Source organism: Capricornis sumatraensis, chromosome 6, assembly GCF_032405125.1.
Source record: "Capricornis sumatraensis isolate serow.1 chromosome 6, serow.2, whole genome shotgun sequence".
In the NCBI taxonomy this organism is placed as follows: domain Eukaryota; kingdom Metazoa; phylum Chordata; class Mammalia; order Artiodactyla; family Bovidae; genus Capricornis; species Capricornis sumatraensis.
In genome coordinates, this window is record NC_091074.1 from 28729821 (window position 1) to 28740453 (window position 10633).

Genomic DNA, 10633 nt, shown 5'->3' on the forward strand with positions numbered 1-10633 from the left:
CACCTTCTGCTTTCAAATCATCCAGGGGGTCATAATCCAGTGTTAGAGTAGCTGACATAAATTTTTAATCTTAACATCATTTTACATTATAATAATCTGATTTGAGGAAATGTATTAGCAATTTAACCTTACTGTTTTTAAAAAAATAGATTGCAAGTGTCCTAGCCTACTTTTTAAGCTGTTCAAAATGTAGTACACACTTGTAACTTCTATTGAAAGGATTACCTAGAAATAAAATGCATACACATGAATAATATGTTGAAATTTTAATATAGTTCCAGAACAATATGTGATTCCCTTGTAGGTAGAAGATACAAAAAAAGAGAAAAAATTTTGATCCTATTTGCATCTGTTACCATATAGGATCCTCAAACAGTAGAAGAGAAAAATATTGCTAAAATCATAACAATTTATTATTGTTGTGAAGAGCATTTTTAGCCTCAGTTATTTCAGCAAGTGGTTCATTTTTTTTCTTTACTGTTTTTCATATTCTTTCTCTGAAGACTTCCAAAACTGGTCTCCACCCTTTCAAGTTGAAAGGATTAAAACATCTACACTATTAATATAGACAGCCTGTTGATGTGGGGTTGCTGAATGAACCCTTCCAGTGTTCTGGTTCATAGAAGTAAACAGAAGTATTTTTTGGTTGCTCAGCACAGGTTTATTGATGATCTGCATACTTATACTGCGTACTGGGTCTGTAGAAAGGAGCAATACATGGCTCTTAACCTTCTTGGAAACTGTCACTGAGAAATGAGAACAGGCAAGCCACCCTGCGAGGCTGCGGTATTGCCATGGCGGCCAAGAGGCAGGCAGCCAGCTAAGCGGCTGGAGTTGTTGAGACCCCTTTACAGCTCAGAAGAGGGCATCTGCGCTGTCCTTCTCAGAGGCCCTGCTTTTCTTTCTTTGGGTTGATTAACTCACTTGTGTAATTTTCAGCCCAACATCAGTATCATTTAGGTTATTAAATGAGATGTTCTCCTATCCATGAAATCGTCCATTTCTTTTCTGAAGCAAAATGAAAGTTATAATATACAATAAAGACACTGCCTATATGAATAGTTGGGTTGATAGAGGAATTGACTGGACCGCCTTGCTCTCTCTAAACATATGTATGGAGTGACAATTTGCACAGCATTCATATAGTAAAATACCTTGAATATTAAAAGTGTGCTGACTAGCATTATTCTACTTTGAATGAAGACATGTCACAATCTTAGGGTCTCAAGCTCATTATTACTGCTACTACTTTTCGTTTAAAAAACTACAGGTTTAGATTAAGAGGAAGTAGTTGATACTAACCCCCAGAAATACTCATGAATGCTAAATTTTCAAATGCTATATAGGCATCAAGTGTGAACCCATTTGGAAGACTGGCCTCTCCTTACACAGCCTGTCTTGTTCTTCTGAAGATTTGTCCACATCCACAAGTAACTACGCAGTACAAAGACATTCAAGAATGCTGTGCACAGAGTACATTAAAAAGAAAAGGAGGACGGGTGTGATGTGTGTGTGTGTGTGTGCGCGTGTGTGTGTTGGGGGAGGATAGTTAGTGGGGTGGGAGTGGGCTGTCACACAGAAATGTGGTGCATCATTAAGTGGGATTTGGAAGACAATGGGGAAGGGGATTCACCAAGAGAACACTGACCAAAGACATGTAAGTGAGCTTCTGTCCATGTGTGACATTTTCTCGGCTTCCCCGATAGCTCAGTTGGTAAAGAATCCGCCTGCAATGCAGGAGACCCTGGGTCGACTCCTAGTCGGGGAGATCCAAAGGGATAGGCTACCAACTCCAATATTCCTGGGCTTCCCTTGTGGCTCAGCTGGTAAAGAATCTGCCTGCAATGTAGGAGACCTGGGTTTAATCCCTGGGTTGGGAAGATCTGCTGGAGAAGGGAAAGGCTACCCACTCCAGTATTCTGGCCTGGAGAATTCCATGGACTATACAGTCCATGGGGTCCCAAAGAAAGGACACTGCTGAGCGACTTTCACTTCACAAGTTATATTTAATACAGACCTATGAGCTTATTAAACATTTTTGTGTCCACGACTAGTTAAATCTCAGATTAATCAGAAATTACAATCCATAGATGAAATACAAAGTATGTCAACATCGATATTTTGTTCTCATTACTTTGCTCATATTTACTGTAACATTGAAAGTATTTTCTGTGATTAGATGTAATTTTTGGAGTTGCATAGAACTAGCTAGTTAAGGATATTGACTTCGTTTAAAAGAAGGCATTTATATTTGGAGCATTTTGCTCAGTGTATGCAAAAAAGACCAAGAGAAGCTAAACATCCCCAGTATTAGAACTGGATCAATCTCTTTCTTTTAGTGTATTCTTATCAAACTAATTTAAGATGATAAAGTGATCTTTCTTTAGTGTTTACACTGTTTCTAATACCATAGTACCTGGTTCACGCTAAAACTTTGGATTTGTAGTTATTACTTTATTTAATCTATCATATCACCTTTGTGGGAGGTGCTGCTGCTGCTAAGTCGCTTCAGTCGTGAGGGGAAAATTATAAAATCCAAATGTTTCTCAGATGTTTCCAAGATGAGGTTTTAGTTTGACAACCTTTTACCTATTTGTTGTTGTTTTGATAGCTCAGTTAATACTCACACCTTGCATTTCAATGAAGAACTGAAGGAAAGGAGGGCAGCCCATTTAAATAGCCCTTCCCGAGAAGGGCTTTATTTGTCTGTCCTGAAGGGCCCTTGGATCCACCGATTGTCTATAGCTCGGTGCTGTGTCTAACTCTGATTTTTATTGTGCACCCCTTCTGAGAATCCTTCTTGTCCAGATTTGAAAGCAACCAGCTCTACTGTGGACCTTCTTGAAGAAGGGAAGAAGCTGGCAGCGGTCTTGCAGGTGGCCCACCTGTGGCATGAAGCACAGCAGGTGAGGTAGCTCGCTTCTCTGGATTGGGCTGGATTGCGACAGTGGTGCAGCAGCTGTGCTGAGAATGGGGGAGGGCGGCCTCCACCCGTGAAGGCAAGTGGTCAGACATCCAGGAGGTGCACAGCTTTCATTTCAGACCCAGAGGTACCATGTTGAGCACCTTGTTGAAAGTGAGCTCCTTATGTTTACAGGCATGTACTAAGTCTTTTCCTTCCTCAGAATGTACCTTTTGTCAAGTTGCATGAAGTAATAATTATAAGAAATAATCCAGATTTCCACACCAAAAAACCACAGAAACCTTATCAAAAAGAATAAGTAGCTATTGCTATAAATGTTGAAGCAGCAGTTGCCGTTGTTATTGTATTAAATATCTTCAGCAGAACTTCCTCTCTTGAGAATGGCTGCTGCTGTATTCTCCATATGAACCCAAGTATATGGTGAGAGAACTTTGTGCTTTTCAGGAGTTACTCTTTGAGAAGTCCCTGTTTTACACCCATACATCACATAAGGAGAGCCTCTTTGCTTCTTCACGTCCATTGCTGCTTATGTTTTTTGTCCAAAGATTAAATGGCCCGAGTACCAGATGAATAGGCAGACTTTCTGTCTTTGCTAAATGCAGGGTGGTGAGAACTTCTTAGAAGTTTATCTGAAAGTTACCCTAATACTGGTGAGTTGGTTTTTTATGTGATGGTGGTGTTAAGTTGTGCTTCTCAAACTTTTTTCCATGTTCTGGGCTGTAGTCCTAAGATCAGTCTCTCTATATGCCCTTGATCCTTGCACACTGTGGACAGGTTGGGGAATTGTCTTTTTAAATACAAAGTTTTTTTTAAATTTTCCTTTCTTTCATTAAACGTACATTGAGCTTGTGCTCTGTACCAGTCGCCTTGCTGTTTCAGGACTGAAGATTTAATTTATGTCTATCTTCAGTCTGGTTTTGAGCTGGAGGACACCTCAGGCATCCTTAATTCTCACCTCACCTTAATTCTTCAGATGTCAGTCAGACCCAAAGAAGGTAAGGTTCTCTAAAGTTCTCCTGCTGACATGAGATGTGGCACTTGAACCCAGTCCTCCTCACTCTTGAAATCTGCCCTTTGCAGGTACTAAACTCACACTGCATTAACTTTCGTAACCTGTGTCCTTTTGTGCGATCAGATTTCGTGATTCTTGCAGGATTTGGGTATTTAGAAGTTGAATACGGGTAAGAGCATTTTTTATTTTATTATGGTGCACTCAATATAATTTACATTCTTGTGGATAATTTTAACCACTAAAATATGGTCACTGTAGAAAATTTATAAAGTACAAAAAGTAACAAGTCAGAAATTACTCAGCTCTTTCCTGAAAAAGATCACCGTTTTTCCCCTCTGATACTTTTCTTTTTGAAGTTATGATTATATATCTCATCTTCATAAAGATTTTAAACATTCAGATTTTAAAAGTTGGGTTTTTTCTTGATAAAGCTGTTTTACTTTCTGGTTTTGTTCATAAGCATTGGAAAAAATTTTTCAACAGGCATAAAATAATCCATTTTGATTTTAGTTTAAGGCACATGCAAGCTGTTATTTGGTTTTGATTGTATTGATTGTTACTGACATGTCAGGGAGGTTTATAAACATCAAGGATTCTGTACGGTTTCCCATTACAACTCCCATTACAACCTCATTCTTCCAGGTTTTCATAGAGACTGAAGACCAACTGAAGGATAGAAACTGGGGCAGTATCTCCAAGTCTCAGTGTGGGGAGGTGCCTAAATGCCTGCTTGCCACTATTTAAGGTGCGCAGTTTGGTTGCAAACTTCAGCTAAGCAACAGGGGCCTGGATGGGGAGTGGGGAGACATGTGAAGCTACTTTTTCTCCCTCTATATGGGAACACACGGATTCCCTAGCATACTGATAAGTCAGCTGCTTCTGTCCTTTCTTTCTTTAGAAGAAGGCAGTGCTCCCTTCGTGAATAGGGGCTCGGAAGAGAGGAGGAGGATGAACTCGGTTGTGGGTGAGTAATTTTTCCTCCTTCCGTGGGTCTCTGATTGCAGGGATCTTCTTTTCTGCAAGGGTCTGGGTATATACCGACTCCTTATTGCATGTGCTGGGAGAAATAGCTGATAGAAGAAGAGCACTTGTCGAAGGATGGAGGCGGCTGAAAAATGCTTGTTAGAGTGCACCTGGATGCTGCTGTGACGTCAGAGGCGGACCCTAAATGGCTCTCCAGCAAGTACGACAGCCTTTTTTCACCCCTTTCTTAACAATGAGATGTAGATTGGGCTTGTTCTCTATTCAAGCATCCTTATGAGTAAATGTCTATTTTTATGGTAGAGCTGCACTTTAAAAATAGCTCCAATCAGTGCGACTCTTTTCCCCCATATGTTAAAAAGTTATATATGAGTTAAAATATCTCAGATTGCTTAAATTCTTCCAGACACAAGGCACTTTTCCTTTTTTCTTTTCTTGTGGGGAGAAGTGGAGAGTGACAGGGGAGAATGAAATACAAAGTAAGGACTTTCTTTCTGGGCCTCCTCAACCCTGTGTTTGTTCTTTGAGACTTTTTCAACTAGTCGCAAGGCTTTTAAACCAAGATTTGAGATTTCTGACTGTTAAAAAATTCATTAATATTTGGCGGGTTACAGTCTTCTTCCTGGAGCGATTGTTTATTTTTGTTGCTGAGAGCAATTAACTAGAACAGTCACAGTTGCAGCTGTTAGATACTCCAGGCTCCAGCAGAGATCACAAAAAGCTTTCTGCACATTTAGAGTCTGTATTTGAATTGTTTTCAGTGGATGATTCTTCTGGAGTATACTCTGCTAGCAAATTCGATCGGGTGATCCTAAGCCAAGTCAAATTACAATGGTAGGATCCTGAACCTGCTGTGTTAATTAGAGTCACCTAGGCCCCTTGCTTTGTAGAAGCCTGAGTAACTGTGGCTGCTGTGTGTGACAGGAACCTGTCCCATTCCTGTCTCTCTGTATCTTTATCGTGCAAACCTTGGTATGATTTTTCCCCAAATGCTGTGCCCAAAACACAGTGTTTTCTCAGGAATTTGTCCTGGGGTGTTTATTCCTTGTTTGTTGCTCTTAACTTGTTGAGGCTTTTGTGAGATAATCTGCCTGTGTGAATGTGAGAAGAAGAGTCATGGGTATAATCTGGTGCCCATTGGCATAACATCTTTAGGAAGGACTAGCTTCTTAGAAAATCTTGGATCCAGTTAAATGCCTTACACTTCAGAAACAGCAATCCAAATGAAGGGATTGTTTCTCTGTTTTTATGTCTGTACTTTTGCCTTTGCATATACTTTTGATGGAAAAGTCTTTATGTGTGTCCATATTTAATAGTCATACAGCTTTAAGATTCACAATATGTTTTTTTTTAATATGAATGTCAGTAATGTGTGAGGCAGGGAATGCTGTGTTTCGTTACTTTATGGAAGAGTAGATAGTCTCATAGGTTGGTGGATAGCCAACAACCTGCTTGGTTTTCTGTACTGTGGCCATTTACTTTGTGTAAATAAAAAATATGTATTTTGCATATTTCACTGCTCATATACTGAGCTAAAGCAGGTTGATGCACTTAGCTTTATTTTAAAGGCTGCTGGAGAATTGCTCTGAGAAGTTCAGGGCTGGAGTGAGAACTCAGTAAAGTAGGGTAGAATCAGGATTATGTTACTTCATCTTTATTTCGGGGAAATTATTTGGGAATCTTGGAGAGGCTTGATAATCGCATTACAAGTAGGAATCCAAAATGTGCAGTGAAAGTTTATTTCCTGCTAGCTAGCATAAATTAAATTAGCAGTCATTACATTTTGATGAGATTTAGTTACTTATATGAAGATATTTTTAAAACAGCCTTTCAAATGGCAGTTGATTGACCAGATGGCAGTTTGCTTGATTAGCCAGCTTGGATTTATTACGAAGTCAGGTAGGTTGTTTTTCTTTAATCATGCCCCCTTCCAATAAAAATTTTTATATACTTAGAGAGATATGAACTCTCCTGAGATCTCTGTATGCAGGTCAAGAAGCAACAGTTAGAACTGGACATGGAACAACAGACTGGTTCCAAATCAGGAAAGAAGTACGTCAAGGCTGTATATTTTCACCCTGCTTTTTTAACTTATATGCAGAGTACATCATGAGAAAAGCTGGGCTGGATGAAGCACAAGCTGGAATCAACATTTCTGGGAAAAATAGCAATAACGTCAGATATGCAGATGACACCACCCTTATGGCAGAAGGTGAAGAACTAAGAGCCTCTTGATGAAAGTGAAAGAGGAGAGTGAAAAAGTTGACTTAAAGCTCAACATTCAGAAATTAAGATCTTGGTGTCTGTCTCATCATTTCATGGCAAATAGATGGGGAAACAATGGAATCAGTGACAGACTTTATTTTTGGAGGATCCAAAATCACTGCAAATGGTGACTGCAGCCATGAAATTAAAAGATGCTTGATCTTTGGAATAAAAGTTATGACCAACCTAGACAGCATATTAAAAAGGAGAGACGTTAATTTGCTAACAAAGGTCCGTCTAGTCATAGCTATGGTTTTTCCAGTAGTCATGTACGGATGTGAGAGTTGGACTGTAAAGAAAGCTGAGTACCAAAGAATTGATGCTTTTGAACTGAGGTGTTGGAGAAGACTCTTGAGAGTCCCTTGGACAGCAAGGAGATCCAACCAGTCCATCCTAAAGGAAATCAGTCCTAAATAGTCATTGGAAGGACTGATGCTGAAGCTGAAACTCCAATACTTTGGCCACCTCATGCAAAGAACTGACTCATTGGAAAAGACCTGATGCTGGGGAAGATTGAAGACAGGAGGAGAAGGGGACGACAGGATGAGATGGTTGGATGGCATCACTGACTTGATGGACATGAGTTTGAGTAAGCTCCGGGAGTCGGTAATTGAAACAGAAGCCTGGCGTGCTGCAGTCCATGGGGTCGCAAAGAGTCAGACATGACTGAGCGACTGAACTGAACACTGGTGAACAAAAGTTCAGTAATTTTAATGAAATTTTTCTGTAAATATTTTATCTCTCTCACAGCTTAAATGATACTATGGTCTCCTGAAATATCATGATTTGAATTGAACACAAAAAAATTTCAAGCAGAATGCAAGACTCTCTTCTCTCTTCCCTTCCAGAGATTACATAATTGTAGTAATATGAATTACTGATGGTTTTCTTGTTTCTTCAAACTTTTAAGAATAACTCATGTTTTTAATGGGCTTTCCAGGTGGCTGAGTGGTTAAGAGTCTTACCTGCTAATGCAGGAAATGCAGGTTCGATGAGGAAATGACAGCCCACTCTAGTATTCTTTCCTAGGATATCCTATAGACAAAGGAACCTGGAGGGCTGCAGTCCCTGTGGTCACAGAATCAGACAAGACTTAGCATGCATGCACGTGCACAATGTTTTTAAATGTTGGACACCTAGGCAGTATCTACTAGGACACTACAAACATTAGCGTTAACTGTTAAGTATGTTTGAAAGCAATGTGGCAACATCATCTTGGATAAATTAATTAAGGACTCAAGGGGGATGCAGATCGATGAGAAGGATGTGGAAATGCAGGGATAAATGATTTGGCCAGAACATGTGAACGGAGCAGTGAGGGCATCTCTGTGATGCTCTCGTTTCCATCACAGTGAATGGAAGCCTGGGGTGAGGTCTCTGATAAATCATTGAGAACCCCATTAGGAAGATTTCTGGATAGAACTTTGGACAGTGATCCTGAGATTTTGAAGACTGGAGGCTCTATTAGCCTCAAAGTTTTATAAAGCATCAGAAACACAAAAATAGTTTGTGTTTCAGTTTCTTCTCAAGCTTAGGTATGCATGAAACTCCCCTTTGAAGCTTATTAATCCTGATGCTTGAGGCTCACCTCAGACACTGATTCAGGGGATCTAGAGCGAGTCCCAGATAAGCTTCAAAATAAAGGAGGGGCTTCAGCCAAGGTAAAGACATTCTGGCCTAGTGTGTACTGGAATGAGCTATCGAGAGTATAGGAATTCCGAGTGTTCTACTCTGCCTATTCTTCCTTCTGTGACGCAATCTCTTTGCTTTTCACCAGAAAACTGAAGGAGATTTTGGGTCAAGCAACATGCTATGTGTAGAATATCAGTAACATCACAGGAGAGGTGCGCTAATGACCCCTACTTTACAGAAGGATACAGTGGAACTTAAAGAGGTTGAGCACCTTGTCCGAGAGCCTCAGCTGGACAGTTGTTGAGCTGGAGCTGCAGCTCGCTGTCTGCCTTCAGAGCTGTGGTCTTAATGACATAGTCGCCTGCAGTGATTGTCAGTGGGCAGCCATGGTGGAAATACTTGATTTTACTCGAATATGAGCTAGTTTAGTTTTACTGAGACAAGTACATCCCCTCCTGGAAAAGAGTCTAGCTGTTTGTTGTTGTTGTGTGTGGAGTTTATAATGTAAAGATACGTTTGTTTTGTGTTTCAGCTCACTTTTTAGACTGGGAAATTCCTTAGGGTAGGATCTTTCTGTGATTCAGCTTGGTGTTTCATTTCCCATATGTCCATCATGGTGCCTTGTACTTGCATCACGAGTGCTCAAAGGGTTGTGGAATACATAAAATGGAAAAATGAAGTTTGAGGAGCTGTTACCTACTCAGAATTCAGGCTGGTGTGAGACTTGGTGTATTCTTACATTCATTTTCTCCTCTGGAAAATTAGTGCTGATACTGTTCCATGTTTCTTGAATATTTCAGGTGTGTTTTCTTGTTTTGCAGATGAATCAAGGTTGAAAATATACCAAATTGTAAAATGATGACCCCAGGAAAAGTATGGAAAAGGAATTACTGTGCTCTGGGAGAAAGTGCAAGTCTATACACCAGGAACTTTTGCTGTACATTCTGGTTTCTATCCTCCTTGGGTAAAAAAGTCTTCTAGGTGAATGTGAGGAATATGATCAATTAATTTCTTTTGTCTTGGCCAGTGCTTAAGCTGGTCCCATGTCTGAATAGTGTATAAGACAGAAATATAAAGGAAAGTTGAAATGTCTTTGTTTCTGTTGCTCAGAAGTCTAAGGTGACCCAGTATTTTGTGTACATTTTAAGATAAAAGATGTCACAGCTCTTCATTTATTTATGTATTTATTTTTGGCCATGCCACATGGCATATAGGATCTTACTTCCCTCACCCCCTGCATTGGAACCTTGGAGTCTTAACCACTGGACTGCCAGGAAAGCTCCTCTTTTATTTTTTAAAGAGAGATATTATGGTGTTAATAGGAAGAAAGTAACTATACTTTTTGGATTTACTCTGAGCGGTACAATGTCCTCTGCTTAAAGTTTATAGCTTGACTAATGCCATCTCTTGACCAAATCCAAAACTTTCTTAGTGAAAGTCATATAAAAGTATCAGGATGTTAAGTATAGTGTATTAGTTCAGGCTGCTGTATCTGAATGCCATAGGCTGGAGGCGTATAAACAACAGAAATTTCCCATTGTTGTAGAGGCTAGATGTCTGAGATCAGGGGGGTCAGTATGGCAAGGCTCTGGTGAGGGTCCTCCTCCAGGTTACAAACTGCCAGCTTGCCACTCTGACCTCGCAGGGCGGAACTAGCACGTCAGCTCTCTGGCCACTCCAGTACTCTTGGCTGGAGAATCCCATGGGCGGAGGAGCCTGGTAAGCTACAGTCCACAGGTTCACACAGAGTCGGACACGACTGAGGTGACTTAGCACACATAAAGTAATTTGCTTCTGCTAATCTCAAGCGATCAGATTTT